Raw genomic sequence first — 21,060 nt, forward strand, 5'->3', positions numbered from 1 at the left:
ACGGAGGGGAGAGAGGCTGGCGGGAAAGCAACGGGATGAGGGACCACAAGCCAAACCCCTGCTCCCAGTGGCAGACCGTCTGGTAACAGCAAAGCCCTCAGCTGGGTACAGGGCAGCTCCACAGTAGGTATGTGTTTTAGGTGAGCTTAGATCTCACTGCTCTATCTGGACCGCTAGGCTTGACAAAATATAGTAATGTCAGTATTAAACGGAGATGGCAAACTGCAGGTAGCCCACTGTGCTGAACAGCCTACGTACAAAGTAAGGGGATTCAGAGAGGTCAAGACTGTACTTCTGGTTTTAAATAATTGCTAAAAGATGCAATCAAATGTGTTGCCTGTTAGGGCTATGATTTAATGGTGCAAATACTGTGTAAATGCTGTAGCTATCTGTAGTAAAGGAGATGGGATTCAGTCTTTTTACCTCAGTATATAGAAAGGCTTCTGTTCAAATGAATTGGTTTTCTGCAACTGATGGCAGAGATATTTGGGGTTTGTTTTTCTTGTCCTGAATGATTGAGCTATGCCTGAAAAATGTTAAGTACTATGTTCTTATGCCAAAATAAATATTCATGCTTGGACTTAATCAGGAATAGATGAATCACTTCAAAGTCACACAATTACTTAATCAAACAAAGGCAGAACTCCAGTTTGATTTTTGGGCTTTGTTTGTTTTTTCTCTGTTTTAAAGAGAAATGGCTTTCTCTGTTTGCACTCAGTCTTATATTAGCTATAGGCTCCCTTAAACTGCCTGGAGCCTGTTTGCATGTGTGAACATGCTTGTTGAACTTGTCTTCTTTCACTTATGTGTAGCCTGGTTGCATATATGTTCATTTTTTAGGTGCTGGTGTGAGAATATACATATGTTGTAATCTTTATTTCTTTCTTTAAAGTCTGTTCCTAAAGTATGCTTCGTGCTATTCAACTTTTGGTCGCTGAAAAAACACAACTAGAAGCAGTGTTTTGAGTGGAAAATAACAGGGACCGTTCCTTATGAGTGAGTGATGTGACATTACCCTCTCCCTGCTTTTAACATTTTATAGAACGTCTCTCTGGGATAAAGTGCTGATACTTTGATTCCTCATGTGAGGACGAGTACAAGATTTTTGTGATAAGTTCAGCAGTTTATTGTTAAAAGGAGGTTTTTCTCTAAGTTTTAAGATAGGCATTACGTAATGTAAATAATTTTATTCTGGTTTTAAATAAGCAAAGCTATAAACCAGTCCTAGTGTTCAGTGCTGGTGCTGCTGTTTTTCCTTTCTCTTGCAGTGCTGTTTTAGGGTAGTTTGTCTTTTGGAAGAGCATTTCTGAACTGCCTTTTGCAACAGCAGAGACAGTGCCTATGTGTACAGTGGAAATATTACAATGCTCAAGTAAAAGGGATAGACAATTGATGAATTTTAAAAAACATGGATTTTAAGTATGTACGTTTTTCACCTGTGTATATGCGCATTTATGTTTAGAATGTGGTTCCATTGTACTGTTGAAACTCTGCAGCTGTGTATGACAAACCAAGTTTTGCTGTCTGCCTCATGGCTAGATAAATTCTGTAAGATCGCATTATACCATTTTAAATGGCTAATTCAAAGGAAGCATTTTTTAAGAGGAAACTGGCTTTGAATGCACTGGTTCCCCTTTTCAGTCTCCACTTGAGTACATTTTTTTAACTGTTTCGGGAATTATACTTTCAATGTACATAAGAGAACTAAAATATTACATGTTTTTAATAAAAGAATAGAAATTATGCTCCAAGGATATCAGACTTCTGCTGAAATATACCAATTAAGTTTTCTTTTCTTATCGTTTGTCACTAAGTATAGGAATCATTGTGACTCAAATCCAAAGTAATGTATAATTGTCTACCTGGATGTTGAATGAGCATACAGTATTCGAAGTATTAAGTCTTAGTATTATTAATTTTAAGAGAAAACTTTGCGGAGCAAAATATTATGCAGAGGCTATTAATAAAAAAATAAAAGCAAAAAATAAAAGGCTGACTTGCATGTATGTTGGTATACACACACACATCCCCGTTTAAAAACAAATATTAAAGATGAATCCAAACTGTGAGCTTTTGACTTCTTTAATTTTACATAATGATTTTGATGGTCACAAAACAGTTTAAAAGTTTCTGGAAAGAAATACCAGTACTGACATTCTTGTAACAGTAGAGGGAGCCACTTGTTAACTCTTCAGTTTAAACGTAAATGGTTGCATGCTTGGCCTCCAAAGAAAATGTAGAATGTTACGGGATGATGTACAAACATAGTAAGTGTTTGCACAGTTACCCTGTCTTAGTGCAGAAGTTCACTTGTATGTCTTATTGTATCGTTTTAGACTTTTATGGGTGTCCTTACTGCTGTATGTTAGGTTTCATTTGCTTCTTGGCTCACGGACTGCACTCTTCTTCTGTTTGCTAATAGTTTAGGTTTGAGATGCAAATGAAATCGGTAGTAATATATTTACCTTTGATATGAGTTCTTTGAATTCAAAATTGCAACCAGAAATCTGCTGTTTGGACAATTATGATTGCCAAAAGTTAAGAGATCAGTGCATGAGAAAGTATATTAAAATAAAAAAAAAAAAAAGAAAAAGAAAAAAAAAGAAATTCAGAGCGATTACATTAAAACTCAGAGAAGATATCACAGATACTCGCATAACAGGACAAGAGCAGAGCTGGCTGCCTACTTTTGCCAAAACGTGGTGAGAAGTAAAGCAGAATCCAAAAGCAGAGGCAGGAAGGGGCCAGCCCTTTCACTGGGACAGTGACTTACGAGCACACAGGACTAAATGATACTGAACCCAGTCTGAGTCTGACTCCTTTATGTGAAGAACACTACTGCACCTTGAATCCAAATGAACCCAAGTCAATTGTGTGTTTTGCAAAGACAGAAGAAAATTGCGAGTATCTAAAAGGCAGAGCATGAAGGTCTGGCAATATTTCCTGAGAGGAGGAGGAGATACATTGTGGTTTATAAATACTTTTCTGTGGGAGATCTTTGCAGCAAAGGGCCTTGAATTAAAAAGAGCACATCAGAGTCCTTTGCCAGATCTCCTATTGGCAGAACACCAAGAATATGGATAAGGACATTCTTGACATTCTGAAGTGAAGGGGCATTAAAATAGTAATATTTGACAATCGCTGGAAACAAATTAATATTTTCTGTTGCATGTGTAGCTACCCAAGGATTCTTTACATTAGGGAAATAGAATTTGCTATATTTTAAGTTTTAATGAAATTTTTATTCTCTTGGCATGCGTGTCTATCAGCTGCTAGCACCTAATCTAAAGAGAAATTTCCAGGGCTGAATGTACTTTTAGTGTGAAACATGTGACATCAACACTCAGCTTCACAATGTTCAAACTTGCTCCCTTCCAGAGCTGAGCCAAAACCTGACTTTTGAGTAAATTAATAAGGAGATAGCACTAAAAATTAAATGGTTTAAGACAATGCTAGTGTGATCAAGAAATTAATTTGCAGAGCCTCTACTGATTCAGTGTGTGCACACAATTATTTTTGTTTTAAACCATTCAATACATTAGTTTTGACTAAAAATTATTTAGGGCTCAGATTCCTAAGTAGTATATGTTTTAGTGGCCTAAAATGTTACTGGTATTATTTGCAGGAGATTCACTTCAGCTACCCTTGCTACTGCAGGAGTGCTGTGTGTTGGTTTCTCAGTTGTCACAGCTGGCATATTGGTTTAAACTGCTGTAGGTCATGAGTCAGAGCCCTCAGTTCTCTGCTGTCAACAAAAATGCAGAGAAGATAAAGATACAGTAGCTAGATGGTTATCCTTTGTTTTATAGCATCCATCAAAGCCCTGCTTTATAAACGGAAATCAAATTAAGCTTTCCAGTATTACAGCAGCTATGAGTCTTCCAAATTATGATGGATTGAAATAATTCATGCAAAAGCCCAGAATATCTCATCTATCCCATCTGGTGGATTTAGTCTCAGGGCCTTTCAGGGACATTATTCAAATGTTTCTGGTAGGAGGTGAATGTAATTGCTGCTTGAGGAGCTATTTGGGAGGGGAGGTTATGATTTCTTTTAATATGATATTTCATTATATACAAATAATAAAGCAGCTTAAATGAGTTTGTAATGTTCCTGTAAAAATGTTATGGCCCTTTATTTCTTTCCTCACTGATAGGCTCTTGCTTGTCTTTTGTTTGTACCATAATGCACTAATGGTGAGTGATACATAGGAAGAAGGATGTAATGGGAGTCCGCCTTAAATTGTGTGTATCTGTTCATAAGCCCTTAGGTGGGAGGAGAAGCAGCAGTGGAGAGTTAGCAGAGTTGCCAATGGTTAGTCAGTGCTGTAGTGGCAGAGACAGAAATAGAATCTAGATCTTCTTTTCCCATCTAAGGTACATGTGACACCTTCTCATTACTAGGAGCGCTATTTAGTTGTTGTGGTTATGGATTAAATACTAGTGTTGCATGCACGTATTCTCTCCCTCCTATAAAATACAGGGTAGGTGTACTTTGAAAAAGTTTTGTTGAGATAATATCTCCTAATGCTGTAAACATACAGAAACACTCATACAGAAGATGAATTCAGCTAAATAAAAGAAGGCAAGCTGTTCGGCAAGGACATACCTTGTTTGGTATCAAAACAAACAGTAAAGGTGGTGTGCTGTTCTGTCTAGAAAGGTCTTTCCAGTCCAAAGGATGACATCCTTACATGGTAAAGTGAATAGTTCCATACTCTGCTATAAAACTATTTTTAAAAAGTATGAAAATTTGAAGTTATGAAGGTTTCTTTCCAGTTTCTTGCTGGGTGAAACAAGCACAGTCTGTACATTAGAATCTTGTTTACGGCTATCTTGTGGTTAGTGAATGCAGACATGGAGCAGAAGATCTGATCAGATATCAGTGTGTAGAAGGGTGGGAAATACGATAAGCAACGTTCAGCAGAAATCTCTGAAACACACTGAGTGGGCATATGGAGCAAGTTCTATTCCACAAGAGAAAATATGATGGTATATTTGAAAACTGTGTTTCTATTTTGGAATAGATTGTGTGTTGTAACAACTTACCAAACTGCCATAGACGATGCTATTGTCTGACTCTGTCTCTGTACGGATTGTAATTGTGGAAGGAGTTAGGTATTAAATCATATCCTACTGTACAATACAAGTTTAACAGGCTTAAAATTTTACACTTTCTAACATTTGATCTGAGTTAACTGCCTTTCTGAGAACTGTCTGTTCTGCTAATTGATTTGACACTCTATGCTACTGAACAATGTTAGAAATATGTGCATGTCTTCTGTTGTGCATATTTCAGAAGAAAAAATGACGTATATACTGTGTGGTTCTTATGTTATGCAGGTATTGGCTTTAGAGTGTGTGAAGGTCTATATCGGGACCTATCATTATGCAGCTCATCAGGGCAACAATTGCAATCCTTGCACTTGCAAAAAGGCACAGCTGCTTCCAAGGCTTTCCTGCTAAGACAGAAAAAAGAGCAGGAAGGAATTCACCATCTCTTAACAGAGTTGAGGGGGACAAAATATGGCACACACTGTGATGGGCTGCAACCTCATCTGTGTTCCTCCTTCAACCAGGTTGTTCCCTGAAGCTTTCTGAAAGCATTATACTGAAGACATCTGTGATACCCCACTCCCCCATGACTCCTAAAGCAAGGCTATGCACTGACAAGGTAATTTAGCTCACAGGTGAACTGAATATATACTGGAATGATGGGTAACTGACAGACCCAGCTGACTTAAGGTTCTGTTATGCCATGTGACCTGCAAATTCAGAGGAAAAGATAGGCTATGTCATGAAGACTCTGCATTCTGAATTGAAAATTTAAAGAACTGGGAGGGTGATGCAGGCATATGAAGAGTTTGATGGCTCTTTTTTCATGTAAGGTTTGGGGGTTTTTCCCTCTAATTTTCTAGTTATCTTGTAGGTTTGATTGTTGGTTTTTTGTGTGTCAATTTTTTGTTGTTTTAGCAATCTACATAAGTTATTGCTTTGATGTAAGCCTATGATGTTTTGTATTTGATTCTAATGCATTGATGAGTGATTGGGGGGGAAGAAACCAAACCAGTAATGGAAAGCCAGAATTTTGAACTTGAAAAACGGATGACCAACTCTTAATTGATAAGGACAATTTTTAATATGACATTTTTGTATGTCTATGCAAGTCCATTTTTATGTTGGCTTTAGTCATCTTGCCGTAGCTTAAATAGTGAGGTATATAAGTTTTAGTGAAAAAAATTATGTAGATATTTATGGTTTATTTATAAATAAGCTAGCAGGTGGTTGGACAGACCAATTTTTCTGTTGTGTTGGTTTGATTCCCCATGAGAACTCTGTTTCAGAATAGAATTAATTTAAAAGTAAAAACAACTACTGAAAATCTTGCTATGATTCTCATTGGTATCTTCAGGTGCTTAAATACCGTTTGAGCTAGGTAGATGGAATATTGCTCTCCAAGCTAGATATAGCCTATCAGCTGTGATATAAATTAGCATTCTTACTTGAATGAACTTTTGCCTGTGTATGTTTTTCCCAAAGACTTAAGCAGACTACGATCAAGGAGCCCTAAAACTATTCCTGTATCAAAATGTGGTGCCATGATGCGTTACTGTTAAGCTATTTACAAAAGCTCTTTGTAGGCAGAAATTCCTTTAAAGGTGCTGCAGAACAAAATATTTACAGACTAATGATAATTCTTGGGATATACAGGGGATTCTTCACCTGTAATCTCTAGAGAATTATTACGAAGAAGTACATATTGTTGGATATCCATTGATGGATAGAGAAATTAAGTGCAAAAAAACCTCAAGGGTTTTGCAGAAAGAGGTCTGCTTAAGCAATTTGGAAAACCTGCAGTTTGAATAGTAATAAAGAAAATAATAGGAAAAAATCTTGTAGCGAAAATAGAATTTGTACTGTTGGGGCTGTTATCTTCACAATATTTCCAAAATTTTGCAAAAAAAAAAAAGTTTGCGTCACTATATGTAACATATATATTTCTATATATAGCTGTTGCCTGTTAATAGACAGTTTTTAAGTGATGGCAATACACTACACATTTTCTTCCCCTGATGTGATCTGGTGTTTAATATAATAAACCTGTTTAATAATTTTAAGAAGGAACATTATGTGCATTTGAGGAAGTCAAAGCAGCTGAGCTCAATTTTCTTATCCTTCTCTTTTCTGCTTTTCAGTAGGGATGATATTCATCTAGCTATTGCTCAGGTTTTTGGGGTTTTTTTCCAGTTTGTTTTTTAAATCTACAATAATTTTGTGGACAATGTGAAGATATAAACAAATAATTCCTTACCTCCAACTCGTCAAATTGTACTAGATAGTGGTCCAGGAGTTTCAGCTTCTCTTGTTTTTTAACAGGGCAGTTTTTGTTCCAGAAGGTATTCAGGAGCTTTACAGGGCACTTAGGGGTCTAAAGATACAGATAGGAGCTCTACAGAATTTTTCAGAAGTGTCTATGTACATAAATACCTCTGGAAGACCATAGTGCTTCAGGTACTTTAGAAAGTGTGGCTTTAGCACCTAAGCACTTATGTTTTTGAAAAGCCCCTATTTTGCATTCATATAGTATCACCAAAATGTGACTACCTCAGGACAGGAAGATAAGATGTGGATTTACAGTGGGAGGTAAATGTATTTTAGGTCCCATGCCACTAGCACCATCTGGAGCAGTATGTGGAGCAACTGCAGCCACATGGCTGTGCAGCATTTCCATATAAACTGCCCCAAATGTGGCTACAGATTATTGCAAGAGCCACTCTGAGTTATGAGTCCTAAAATACTGAGCATCAGGCTCAGTTGTCACTTGCTGGCATTAAAGGTAGCGAGTTCAGTATCTTGTTGCAGAGACCAACCAACATTGAAATGCTTTCATAGAAGCTTCAGTGTACTTCAGAGTGTCTGTTTTTGTCTAAACCTGGCACAAGATGATACTTTTCCAAAGCAGAAAGAGCATTTCCAGTGTGAAGTATGCCATAGAGCCATTCTGAATGTCTTTGGCACATTAAATGTACTGATACTTTGATCTTAGGTTAATATGAAATCAGAGCCCTCTTGGCCTGAAAGACCTTCTTGACAAACTCCCCATCTCCCTTGTGAGCTTTTGTTTTGCTGGTGATTTCCAGGCCCTTAGTTCATCCTCTGCCATAACTACTTTTGCAACTGCTGTTCAATACAAAAGTAAGCATAAACGTTTACTTCAAACATTGGTACACAAGCTGCTTTTTTTTTTTTTTTTTTAAATAAGCTGTTGTAGTTTTAAAATACAAAACTAGCAAGCAACAGAATGCTTGCATAAAAGTGAAGTAACAATCATGGTGATTTGGTGTGACAATGCCGTTAATCTGCCTAGCCTGTCAGTTGGGAGGTAAGCTTCTTAAAAGTGTTTGTCACCGTAGGAATTCCCCTCTGCTTAACTGATGATAAAGAGATGATGGTCTGTTTAACCATAAAGGCTTCTCTACCAGCTGCCTCTGTATTTATTAGCACAGTTTCTATTACACAAAAATAATAATTTATAGTACAATGGCATATCTGATTACAAAAGTGTTTTGTGTTATTTTCTGCTTCTTGTGAATTTTTTAATATGAAGCAACCATGCAGAAATGCTTGGCTGTGTGAAGTTAGCGAGGCATTTAATTAAGTTGCAAGAGTCAATGCACTTGCAAATGGGATATTGAACGTACCACTTGTTTCATTTATGAAATAAAATTGGTCATGGATTTAAAGAAGAAAAGACTTGCAGACAAGCATGTCCTTCTAAATTCTAGAGATGTCATAACTGGTCTGCAGTTTGGGTTTGATTTGGAAGTGCCCTAATTTGGGTTTTTATGTTTTAACTAGTTTAATAAAGCAAATCCTTTTAGTATTTTCACCCTTGATTCTGCTTCATGTGGACCAAAAAAAAAAAACTGAAACCCAAACTCTTCCTTTCTCTACATGATGAAAGTCTGTAATATTTTTTAAAAAAGAAAACAAAATGTTTTGTGTGGTGTGGGGTTCTTTGGTGGAGAGGTGTCTTGTTTTTTTGGTGGGAGGTGCATTTGGGGGTGGGTTGTTTTTTGGTTTTGGTTTGTTGTTGTGTTTTTTTTGGGTTGGTTTTTTTTTTTTTTTGAGAGAGAGAAGGGGGTTCTGTAAGTTATTCCTGTGGCCTATAAAGGTGCCATATGTGGGTTTTGAGTTCACACAAACTGGGTTAATCTGGGACTGTCACAAAGGGCATATGGTCTTGGAAGGAGCATATGGTCTGGAAGAGGGCATTCATTGTAGTGCTGCAGAACCTTCCCAGCTGGTTTATCTATAGGGTAAACTTAAGAGTTCACTGATGAAGACTGCATGTCTACCTGGGGAGTCAGTATAAGGTTTCATTATTTGAGTCAGGATGCTCAGCTCCCACTGTAATCTATTTGCTGGAACTGTTTTCTCTCAAAAAAATAGGTCAGAAATTAAAGAAAAACCTTGGCCACAAAGGCAGTCTTTGGAAATAATCCACATGACAGTGAAACTGCTATTTGGGAAGTTTATAGCCTTGTGAGTTTCATTAACAATGTCTATTAAATACTCTAAAATTTGACTTTAGTATCATAGATCAGCTGCCCAGTGCTGCAGCTCTTATTCAGCTGACCTTAATAGGACTACATGCTTGTTTGGGTGTTTTTTAAGTTTGGAAAAAATTGTCTCAGTGACTGAACTTTTTCCAGTAAATGTATTATTGGAGAGGCTGATCATGTTTGTGATGATTGTGTACATTGGTTCTATTTGGCCCACTGTTTGTCTACTCAATGGCAAACATAAGATCTTGAATTAGATGATAAAGAACAGAATTTCATTTCTAGAATCAAGGCATCCATCTATAGATCCATGGTTGTTCACAGCTTATAAAAGTTCTAAGCATAAAAAGAAAAAAATTACTTTTAGATATTTTTTTTTTTCAGCCTATAGTAACTTACTTCTGCTTAACTTCAAACACTTATGTAGAGTCCTTGAATATTCATGTATCTGAGTAAAGAAAACAGTGTAGCTTTAAAGATCCTTCTGTATTGGTAGATTTTATAACTATGTATGCAAATTAGGATTCAAGATTCCTCATAAACACAGTAACTGCAAAATCTTACTGTTATTGAAACAAAAATAAAGCTCCAAGCTTGTGTCTCAGACCCCAAGATGATTGTCCAGAACCTCCCTTTGATGAGGGGGATAGGAGAAAGATAATTCCTCCGGTATAAACACAAGAATTTTGATATGGAAATTCTTGTTTCCGTGAATATCACAATATCATGTCTACACAGCTCCTCTTTTCAGAGTAGCAAAGCCAGCACCTAGTATGCTTATTCCTCTTTTTTTTTTTTATGAAAGATTAATGCTGTTTTTCATTTACTTTAGCTTTACCAGTGCTCATGTTCCTTATGTTCTCTGTAGTGAATGCTTTTGTGAAGTCTAAGCATGTTTGGTGGAAGATTTTAGCTATCTTTTATTGTCCCTGCTGTTGAGTTTGGTTAACAACTAGTGCAAGATAGGGCCCAATTTTGCTTACTAAGTCAATATAATCATAGATTAATTCAGGTTGGAAAGGACCTCAGGACACCACCTAGTACAACCTCTTACTGAAAGCAGGGTCAGCTACAAGATCAGGCTGCCCAGGACCTTATCCTGTTGGGTCTTGAAAACATCCAATTGAACTGAGACTAGGCAACTTGTTCCACTGCTTGGCTGTCCTCATGCTTGAAAGATTTTTCCCTTGTATCCATCTGACCCTCTCTTGATTCAATTTGTCTTTTATCTTTCATCCTTCCACTATATGTTGCTGTGAGGAGCCTGCTTCTGTCTCCTTGATAACCTCCTTGTAGGTAATGGGGAACTGCTGTCACGTTCCCCCAAAGCTTTCCCTTCTCCAGGCTCTATACAGCGCTCTTTCCTCTGCCTTTCCTCACAGGATAAGTGCTCCAGGCCCTGGCCCTCTTGGTGGTCCTCCACTGAACTCTCTCTCCATTTTATCAGTCTTGCTTGATTGAGGAACGCAAAATGGGTCACAGTATTTTGGATGCAGTCTAACGAATGCCAAGTTACTTCCTTCAATCTATGGGCTGTGTTCCTGTTAATACAGCTCAGGATGCTATTGGCCATCTTGGCTGCTAGAGCACACTGTGGGCTGATGTTCAGCTTGCCGTTAAGCAGGATGCCCAGCTCCTTTTCAGCGCAGCTGCTCACAGCCAGACAGTCCTCAGCTTGTATTCTTGCACAGTTGTTCCATCCCAAATGTAGGACCCTGCACTTGTCCTTGTTGAATTTTGTAAGGTTCCTGCTGACCCAAGCCTTCAGCCTAAGTGTCTCTGGATGGGAGTTTTGCCCTCAAGCCTGTTGACTGGTTTCCCCCAATTCAGAGACACTAACAAAGGTGCAAATTTGGGAGGGGTTCAAGCTGAAATTTTTGAAGCTAAGATTACAATGAAGTTGAAAATATTGAAGAGCTTTCTCATTATGATTTTAGTTTATGGAACTGTATGTTTGGATGTGATTGTGGAAATGTTTTCTGAAACTCTTCAAGGAAGTTTCTTGTGGAGCAAAACTTAATTTGAGAAGCATGACATGTTTCTGTCCAGAAACAATTAAAACACAGCACTTCTAGTAGTAGGATCATCTTTGCATGTTGTTTTTATGTATGTACATTAGTCAGCAGACACAACAAATCTATCATATATTTTATGGAAAGGAAATAATCTTCATCTGCAGCATTTCAGTTTGATTTGGCATTTTCAGAATGGCCAGGACATGTAAACAGGGAGATCACACACACAGAAAACCTGCATGTCAATGTAAAAGCCTCAACGTTCCAGTCCTTTGGCAACAGAAAATCCTGCCAATGAAAACTAGCTAGATACCTAAGTAGAACAAATCAACAGGAAATAGCCCATGAAAAAGTTTCCAACAGAAAGCCACTGGGGTTTTTTAGCGCAGTAAGTATAAATTGCACAGATTATATGCTTCTTCAGTCATCAAGGTAAATCTGAGGAAGACAAGATCTGCTTAATGGCAACACAATTAGCAAATGGTATGGAATTGATCAATGTTCCATGTATTACCATTTTGCTTTTAACTCTGACTTTTTGAGACGTTCTTTGCCTGCCTGGTATGCTACATTTGTTAATTAACTCCATCTGCTGAAAGTCTGGTCTGGCAGTTCAATAATATAATGAGTTGCTTTATTAAAAAATTGTGCCTGAAAGTGCTACTGTTGGTCGTAATAAAGAGAATTTAAGGCAAATATATCTTGGAAATATCCTTATTTTGCTGGTGATGTCACTAAATCTTAACCTATTATAATTATAGTTCTCCACATTTGAGGTTTATAGGAAATGGTATGCCATGCATTTCACTACGCAAAATGCTATGTTTAACACAATAATCTTAATCACGCTAGCCTTGTTCTGTAGATCGTGTTATGAAATGTAAAGAAATCCACTGAAACCATGAAAGGGCTTGAATTTTGCAGCTTTGAAACTGCAAGTGAAAGAGGAAACTGCTAATAGCTAACTTCACAACCTCTTGATGAATTCTATTTCAACATGTTAATAGAGACATTGGTGTTCTATTTATTAGGCCTTATTCAATACTTTACCACTAAATGCAGCAGATTTTTGCCTGACAGAGTCATGGGCTTACTGTTACATTCTTAACAAATATGGGGAAGAAAAGGATGTAATATTCATGTTCATTGGATCCATATGTTGTAAGTTGGTTTAGGGTACATATTGCTATTGTATGTATGAATATGTACTACCATTTGACACACATCCTGGGGCAAAATGATACATTGATTTTACAGCTTAATTATTGTTATTTAATACCAAGCGAATTTCTGACTTTTTAAGGCTGGCTTCTTCATTATATGTAGTTAATTGTAATTAAGTAATAGCTTTTTAAATACTTAATGTTTGCTATTCAAGGAATTGCTGTGTCTTGTTCTCCAGAAGCCACTAGCATTCTGCTGTGTTCATAATTAGTCTGCATGCTGTTACATAGTTAAAGATAGTTATATTGTACTTTCATGGACAACCAGTAGATTATATAGCCTGACAGGCAATTGTAGTTCACCTAGTAATTTGGATGGTTGTCCCAGGGTCCAGCTTTTTGCATTCTGGGAGATTAAATGCTGCAAGCAGAGAATTAGGAGAAAGCATGCCATTAAGACCCATCTATGGATATGTGAATGGCTAGGTGAGAGATTCTTCTGCCATCTACCATAATACAAATGTTTATCAGAAATAGTGGAACTTCACCGTTAGGAAATATTAACATTGACTTTGTCTTGCATGCGTTTCTGTTTATCAGCAAAACTGAAAAGCTTGTTTTTAATGTGTAAATACTTACGCTTAGTGACTGTCACCTATCAAAATCTTCCTTGACAAAGTTGAACTTTGTTAACCTCCTGTCCCCTGTGTCACTGCTAGGGCCTCTGTGCTTCAAGCTTTCCAAAATATTTTCATTCTTGAAGTATGGATATCAGAATTGAAGAGAAGCTGTCTTTCCAAAGATTTGCACAGATGCAAAGTATTACGTTTCTTCTTGATATTCTTGTTTACAAATATGCAAAAATCCATTGTAAAGAACTACTGAAGTAATAAAATTATTACCATAGGTATTGCTGATCCTTTTTGTTACAAGGTTGCACGAAGAGCTGAATTGTGTTAGTTACAATGATCCTCAGGTTTTCCTGTGAATTGTTGCTTTTCAGGGTGGCTTCCATCTCAAATGTACATTTTTGTGTCCTTTCTTCTTCCTTCCTAGATATATTGCAATACACTCAATTATATTAATATTCAACATGACCACCAAACCACGTGTTTAACATCATTAATGTTACTTGCCATCCTATAAAGACTTTGGCAGTAAAGGTTTCGCACAACTGTCTAGATTGCCTATACAAGTATAAAGGCATGATCCAAGAATAGATCATCTAGTCCTGCAAATGTTGATAATCATGTTTAGAGATCTATTGTCAGCCTGCTTTTAGTCTTTTTAGTAGTCCCTGTTACAAATAGAATATTATATATATATATCATATACATATCTCGTGTATATATATCATATACACATATATTTGTATATGATAATAAATGAAATGCTCTGGTACATGCAGGGTAAAATACAGTTGCCTTACCTGCTGATCTTTTCCCCTATAAATTGCACAGACTTATTTGTCAAGGTCTACTCTGTATGCAACTGGATGGATAGATAACTGATGCTTTGTTGGGGTTTTGTGAAGACTAGCAACCCTTGTGACAAAATAAGTAGTAGCTGGTGAGAAGTACACGGGATGCCCTCCCTCACAAATTCTTCCTCTTAAATACTCTTAGGTTATAGATTAATCATAGTTAGAAGCTCCTAATTCAAACTGCTCCTTAATCGCTGCCAGAGAACACTTCATTACCAACATACTTAAGCTTAAATTATATTTGAACTCATTTAATAAAATATATTTAATAATAAAATAACTAAATCTTGGGAAGTTGACCTGGACTATAACCATTAAGCAAATCCTGTCTGTAAGTAGATGCATCTGTAACTTTTTTTTTTTGTTTCATTGAAAGTGCCTAGATGGAAACTAAACTTGGCATATGTAAGTGATTTTGTGGAGACAATTAGGTTGAGAATTATATTGCAGATGAAAATAAGGTCCACAGGTTGTTTATTTATGACATAGCCCAACTGTACTGTACCTGTAGATATCTGCCCTAGTGCCTTTTTATTTTCTGGGAATATAATACTTTGTATTATATAGACTTATATAATACTTTTGTATTATATAAAATGTGAGTAATTTATCTGTGACAGTATGATATAATCTCTATTGGCTTGTTTAAAATCGTACAGAGAATACATTTGGATATCCTTTGCTTCAGAAGATGCATGTCTCTTCTTAAAGTACAATACATGTCATAAGCTGCCACAATGGATTGTAAATAAGCAACTTATCCAGACCATTATAGTTCATTGAAAACTCTGGCTATAATGAAATTTTTGGTAACTGAATATTCAGATATACACCTCATGGAATTTTCAGAACTGCATAATTGGCTCCTTCCCATTGATCTCAAGGGAAAATAAGTGTGTTTGGAACACTACCCTTCTGCTAAAAGTGGTTTTTGGTGTTGTGTTGTTTTGGTTTGGTTTCTTTGTTTGGTTTTGGGTTTGGTTTTTTTTGTTTTGTTTTGTTTTTTAATTGAAAACAGTTCAGGTTTATATATTATGAACACATTTTGCTTTGGTTACTCAAAGTGTCTCCATAATGTCAAGGCAATATTTATTTATTTATTTATTTGGCTTGACAGAGTTAAAAGGGATTGCACAACTTGACTAATTTACTGATCAAAGTTTTAATGGATGCTTAGCTAAGGGTGTGTTGTTTGGCATAGATTCAAACACGGTAACTAATTAGAAAACAATGTGTGGGCTAAGGTGATAGCTGAAAAGACCTTCGTTTGCTGAGCTCTGTTCAATCAATCATGCATTACTTAATTTTATCAGTGTTTAAAGTGACTTTTAGGATGCTACAGGAACGTGTATGGCCAAAATAGTCTTTCAGGGGGATTTTAACGTCTCAGAGCAAAGCTGCTGGATTTTTAAGCAATCGGGAAGCAATGAGAGTAAAGTAGTCATCTTAATAAAGCAGCAAAGCAAAGGGAATCCTCCGCATGCCTGCGGTAAGATCATCAGGCTCTGATTAATGATTATTAATTTAATAGGAAAATTAATTGTGAAGGGGGGAAAAAGTTACCTACTCAGAGCTGGTTTGCATGTAGATGTTCAGTAATAATATTTGATAGTTCTTGTAACTAGTTCATGCCTTGAGAATCATGTGGAATAATGCTCCTGTTAATGTATCTCGTACTATAATTTTTATCTTTGCACTTGGTTATCTAGTTTTTTATAATAAAGTCCACACTGAGCTATGGCCAGGATAATTGAATGTATCTTAAAGGTAGTTAGGATATGTTGCTCAATCACTTGTATTGTGCAATCTGATTAAAGGGAGAGAGGGGGATTTGTGCTGACTGTGAACTTCATCAGTTTTTATCTTATGAATCATATCTAAGGAATCCTAGAAACTGAAAACTCAAAAGACCTTTCTTTGAGTCCTTCCTGTTAGTGCACAGATCTTTAATTGCTGGGTTCTATATTACAAACTACAACATTGCTTTGCCGTTTACAGTTAATTGCTTATAGAGACTTAAAAATATTTGGGCTAGATTTTTAGCACGGTGGCTAATTTTTTTCAAGTCAAATGTGACACAAAATGGTGTAAGAATGGTGAGTAAATTTTTCTTTTGGGTGACCGTGCAGCTGCTTTCTTCAAACATGGATGGTATTTTTGCTATACTTCAGTCTCTTTGTAAATCTATGAAGGAGATGTAACTGAGGTCTTTTTCAGGTCTTTCAGTTCTGCTGAATGCTTTGCAGGAAAATGATTGACAAAATATATTTTATAAAATACAAGATTTTTTTTCCAGGAGATATTGTTTGAAAAACTGCTGCTGTAGAGAAATAGATGTAAATTTACATGCTGTTCTACAAAAATTCTTTGCCCTAACCAGTAATCAACAAATGTGGTATTTAGAAAAATGTAACATCAGCCATGAGAATTGTTTTTAAAATCAAGGGTAAAACAAAATTACATGTGAAATTAAATCTAAACATACTTTACCTGTCTGTTCCAACATTTGCCATTCTTAATTCCAGCCTGGTGTCTGAGTGAAACTTCTAGTCATCCTTTCCAAGCTGAATGAAATTGGAAGGACAAGGGAAGAAGAAATAAGGAGCTGGGGGGGAACTGCTTATAAAGTACAATAGTCATATGACTCCTTCGTGTGGTTTTAGCTATGGAAAATGACATCCCTTGACCAGACTTAGCCAATGGGCTATCAAGGCTCAGATAGACTTTGTATCTTTCTTTTCTCCTTTTGCCTTTTACTGTAATGGAAAAGCAACAGTGCGACATCCTGCATGTTAAATCAGTTCATAGACCAGTGAAGATGAAAACAATGTGCATACAGAAGACTTTAGTAATGCAGTACTAACAATAGAGGAAGAATAATATTAATTCGGATCAAAACTCAGTGCAGATGTGCATGGGAAATGAAAGTTGTGCTGTTATTTTCAGCTGTTTCTCTGTAACCTTTTTACTTGTACAAACCTGGCAAAACAGTTTGGCATGCCCTGTAACAGAACTGAGAGCTACAATCTAGAAAGAATAGTACAGCAAAAATATGGTAACTGAATGGTTAAGGTGTCTCTTGATCCGTAGTGAAGCGTGACGTTTTTTTTAATGTCTATATAAATCAGCCTTATGTTTTTTGTAGTGGTTTCAGTTGTTAAGGATGAGATCAGTAGGTCTTGTCTGACGCTTGAGGAATTTAAATATTGGTGGAAATATTTGGTTTTCTTTAGTGCATTCCATTGCAGAGCATCTTGTTTTGCTTTTGCCTCTCCCACTTCCTTTCAGAATTGTACCAGCAGCCTACAGGCTTGTTCAGCATTTCAAAGGGGCGATATGATTCCCAGATCAGAATGGTGTCAACAGGAGACAGTCTGCCTAGTGTCATTTTTTTGTAAGTTGTTTCTTTGTTTACACTGTGAAATGAGAAGGGGGGAAAAAAATCAAATTGCGCACAATTGGCTCCAGTAAATACCAAGTGACAGTCAATGCCTTGTTTATTGCCTGGGGAAGGCTGGTAACTTGCTGAATTTCTATCAAGGCTCCTTCGTAAAGGACCAGGGCTCAGATCTCCCTTGGAGCTGGTTATGCAATTGATGGGGCAGGGTTTTGGCTTCTGGAGCAGCAAGCTTGCATAACATGGTTTATAATCCAGCACTCCCTTCCCAGCCTGAAAGGACCTTTTTCATAAGGCATTTTCTGTAATAAAAACTGCTTCCAGATTTCTACACAATTACTGAAATAAGGTACCCTAACTCTTTAAAAAAAAAAAAAAAAAAGTTGTACAAGAGATTCTTGACCTGATCTTTCTGTATATGGGGCACCTCTTTTTTTTTTTTTTTTTTTTTTTCCCCCAAATAATGAATCATTTATAAGATGATTTTTTTTTTCATACCACAAAGGCAACTTTGTCTTTTATTAGCAGAATTCTTGTTGACACAACACTAAAGAAATTGAATTATGCCAACTAAGCATTTCTTGGAGGTCTTAACACAAATAAGCTGGTTTCCGAGTGTTTCATTTTTCTTATATGACCTATGTATAAAAGTATAGGTGACCAAACTTGCAGCTAGAAGGTTTAGTCTGTGTACTTGGGAGAGGAAGGCCTGAATAATAGCATGATATTAATGCCACGAAGATGTTGTCTGTGGAGATGGCTGCAGTGGTTACTTAAGGACAATGGGAATTGGGATGTCTCGTTCTTTATTGCAGCCTAGGGGCATGCATTCTTCTTGCCTTAACAAGAAACTTCCATCTATTATTCTTCAACTCCCTTCATAACATACACTACCCATCTCCAGATGCTTGATTACTCTCTGCATGTTTCAGTCCTTATGGAAATGTATGCATCTCCCTGTTAGCTTGCTCAAAAATTCTAGACCAGCTGATGGGTGGTATTTGTGCATTGCAATCCAGGTCCTTAGGGTCAATATGAGGACTCATGCAGCATAAGGTGGCATAAATGTTTATATTACTATTTTATCTTCCAGTTGATAAAACAAAAGACAGAACTGCAGGAAAAATGTGTAGATGAAGTCTCCTTGGGAGTTGGAAGTAGGCAATCTAATATTCTTTCCCCTTCTGTCCCTGAGCTGGCCCACTCAATCTTCACACCCAGCAAGAAAAAAAGTTCACAGCTTGTTACAAATTTGGGGTTTCTCTGGGTACTCAACAGTTAGGAGCTGGTGACTTGGAAAGAGCTAAAATTACATATGCATCTCTCATCATTGTCAACTGTAATTGAAGATGATTGGTCTTTCTGAAAAGAATGTTGGTGGTGAAGAGGTGACACTACTGTTTCGGAAGGCAGTAATCAGAATGATTTATGTGAGATCACATGAAATCTGCTATTATGATGTCTGTAGCAGCCATTACTTGCTTTCCTTTCATGAAGGCAGATATGAAAGGTGAAACAAAGAAATGTATTTATTCAACTATTACTTCTTTAAAAATTGTTGGAGAAAATGACTAATTCTAAATGTGATTGTCAAAGCCCTCATCTCATTCACAAAAGGTGCAGTATGGATAGCGTTACTGAAAGCTTCGTAAAAGTTGCACAGATATGAGTTGTCATATATTTGTGCATTTTTAACCCGCTATCTTCAGGAATTGGACTCTATGCCAGCAATATTAACAAGGAAAGGTTTCTACCTGAAAGTGCTCACTATAGGAGAATTCCTTCTCAAGTCTTACTCTCTCCATTGTTTCTCTGCTGCCACTAGCGTCACCTCTGCTGTTTCATTACACAACTATGGATCACTTTTTGACTCCTTTCCCATTACCTGGATTGTGCCCAAATCTTGAGATGGTAATCAGAGGGACTGCTGTTTTTATTGAGTGGATTCTCTGACACCCAAGAAGATGATTATTGGATTAAACACAGTATCATAATAATTTATGTCTCAGATTCATTAAGTGATTATGTTTGGTTTGGATTTGAATGACCAGAAAATGACAGTATTTCTGAATCAACTTCTTGCAACTCCCTAAGGGGTTGACCAAAAAAATAAAAATATATATATATATATAAAAAAAATTAAACCTCTGGCAGGACTTGTTCAGGTTCATATTTTGAAAAGTCAATAGTTTGGTTGTGGCAAACAAAATCTGATATGTGGGATCAGCAAATTGAAGTAAATTCTCAGATTATTTTGGATTTTATTACTGAAATGCAAATACATTCTCAATATCAGCTGAATATAAATCAGGAGGTATATTTAGTTAAACCTCTTATGAGAAACTCCACATCTTTGATTTGTGGCTACCTAAAAGGCAAAATATGTATCATTGCACACAATCTGGCTAATCTCCAGGAAGCAGCCCTAGTGTTTCATCTATGAGAAACTGGAACCCAATCAAATATTCTGTTTATGCAGTCTATGTTATTTAATGAACTACTAACTCTAGGGTTATTTGATCTTTGACAGTTCAGGGACAGGGATGGGAGGTAAAGTTGCATCCTCACTGGCAAAATCCACATTAATTTCAGAGTTCTTAACCGAAAGAACTGTAGGGTCAAGTCTGTTGTATAGTAATGCATTCACTAAATTGTATATGATTGCTAGTCCAGTTCTTACAGTAAAAACAATTGTAAGTAAAGTTATGTGAATTCAATTTTAAATTCAGTCCTTCATGTTCTGAAAGAGTCTGCAATGACTAATAATGAAACCAAAACCGAAATCTGAAATTTTGAATTGCCAAATAAGTTTCCATGTACTCACTGGACAAGAGAACTCTCACTTTTACCCCTTTAAAAGCCCCCAGTTCTGTTTGGCTAGCTCTTTAAGCATAAAATGAAAAAATTTCTCCCCATCTCTCCTTGAAATTGTTCCATTGAGCTCAGGAACAAGTCCAGGATGGGACAGAATGTGTACAGCTCTAGGGTTATCTTAAAGTTGTGACTTAACCTAGAAGCACATTATTGATATAAGAATATTTATATGCTCTACTGGCATGCAGCTTTTTTATGGACACTGTAATATTGATGACTGCAAAGTTTGGATTGTTTTTTTTTTTCCTTAGATATGGGGAAAAAGTCTTCATGTAGACCAAGTAAATATATCTATAAAAGTAATGTTAATCTAGATCAACTACAGCCGCACAATGAGCTTGCATCAATGTGTCCCTGAGTGTTCAGCTGCCCAGCTACCAATGTGCCATGTCTGTGCTATAGATTTGTGTTAGTGTAGCCCCCTGAGCATACACACCTCCTCTTTTGATACCTAAGATATATTACGGTCATATAAATAAGTCAAAAGTATAAGGTATGTTTATTAAAAAATCATTATATCCTCACTTCACATTCATCATTGTATGCAGTGGATGCTTTGAATG

At 36.6% G+C, this 21,060-nt stretch overlaps 1 protein-coding gene across 1 annotated transcript in view; it reads left to right on the top strand.

The window, feature by feature from the left end:
- The first annotated feature begins 5,858 nt into the window (after window positions 1-5,858).
- Window positions 5,859-21,060, top strand: part of SIAH1 (siah E3 ubiquitin protein ligase 1) — a 71,816-nt gene continuing 56,614 nt past the window's right edge. The window contains exon 1 of the mRNA XM_087740955.1: window positions 5,859-5,882. The gene's annotated coding sequence lies outside the window, so the exon portion shown is untranslated. The remainder of the gene's footprint in view (window positions 5,883-21,060) is intronic.

Source organism: Nipponia nippon, unplaced genomic scaffold (assembly GCF_047370975.1).
Source record: "Nipponia nippon isolate SJK-2023a ecotype South Korea unplaced genomic scaffold, ASM4737097v1 scaffold_7, whole genome shotgun sequence".
Classification (NCBI taxonomy): Eukaryota; Metazoa; Chordata; class Aves; order Pelecaniformes; family Threskiornithidae; genus Nipponia; species Nipponia nippon.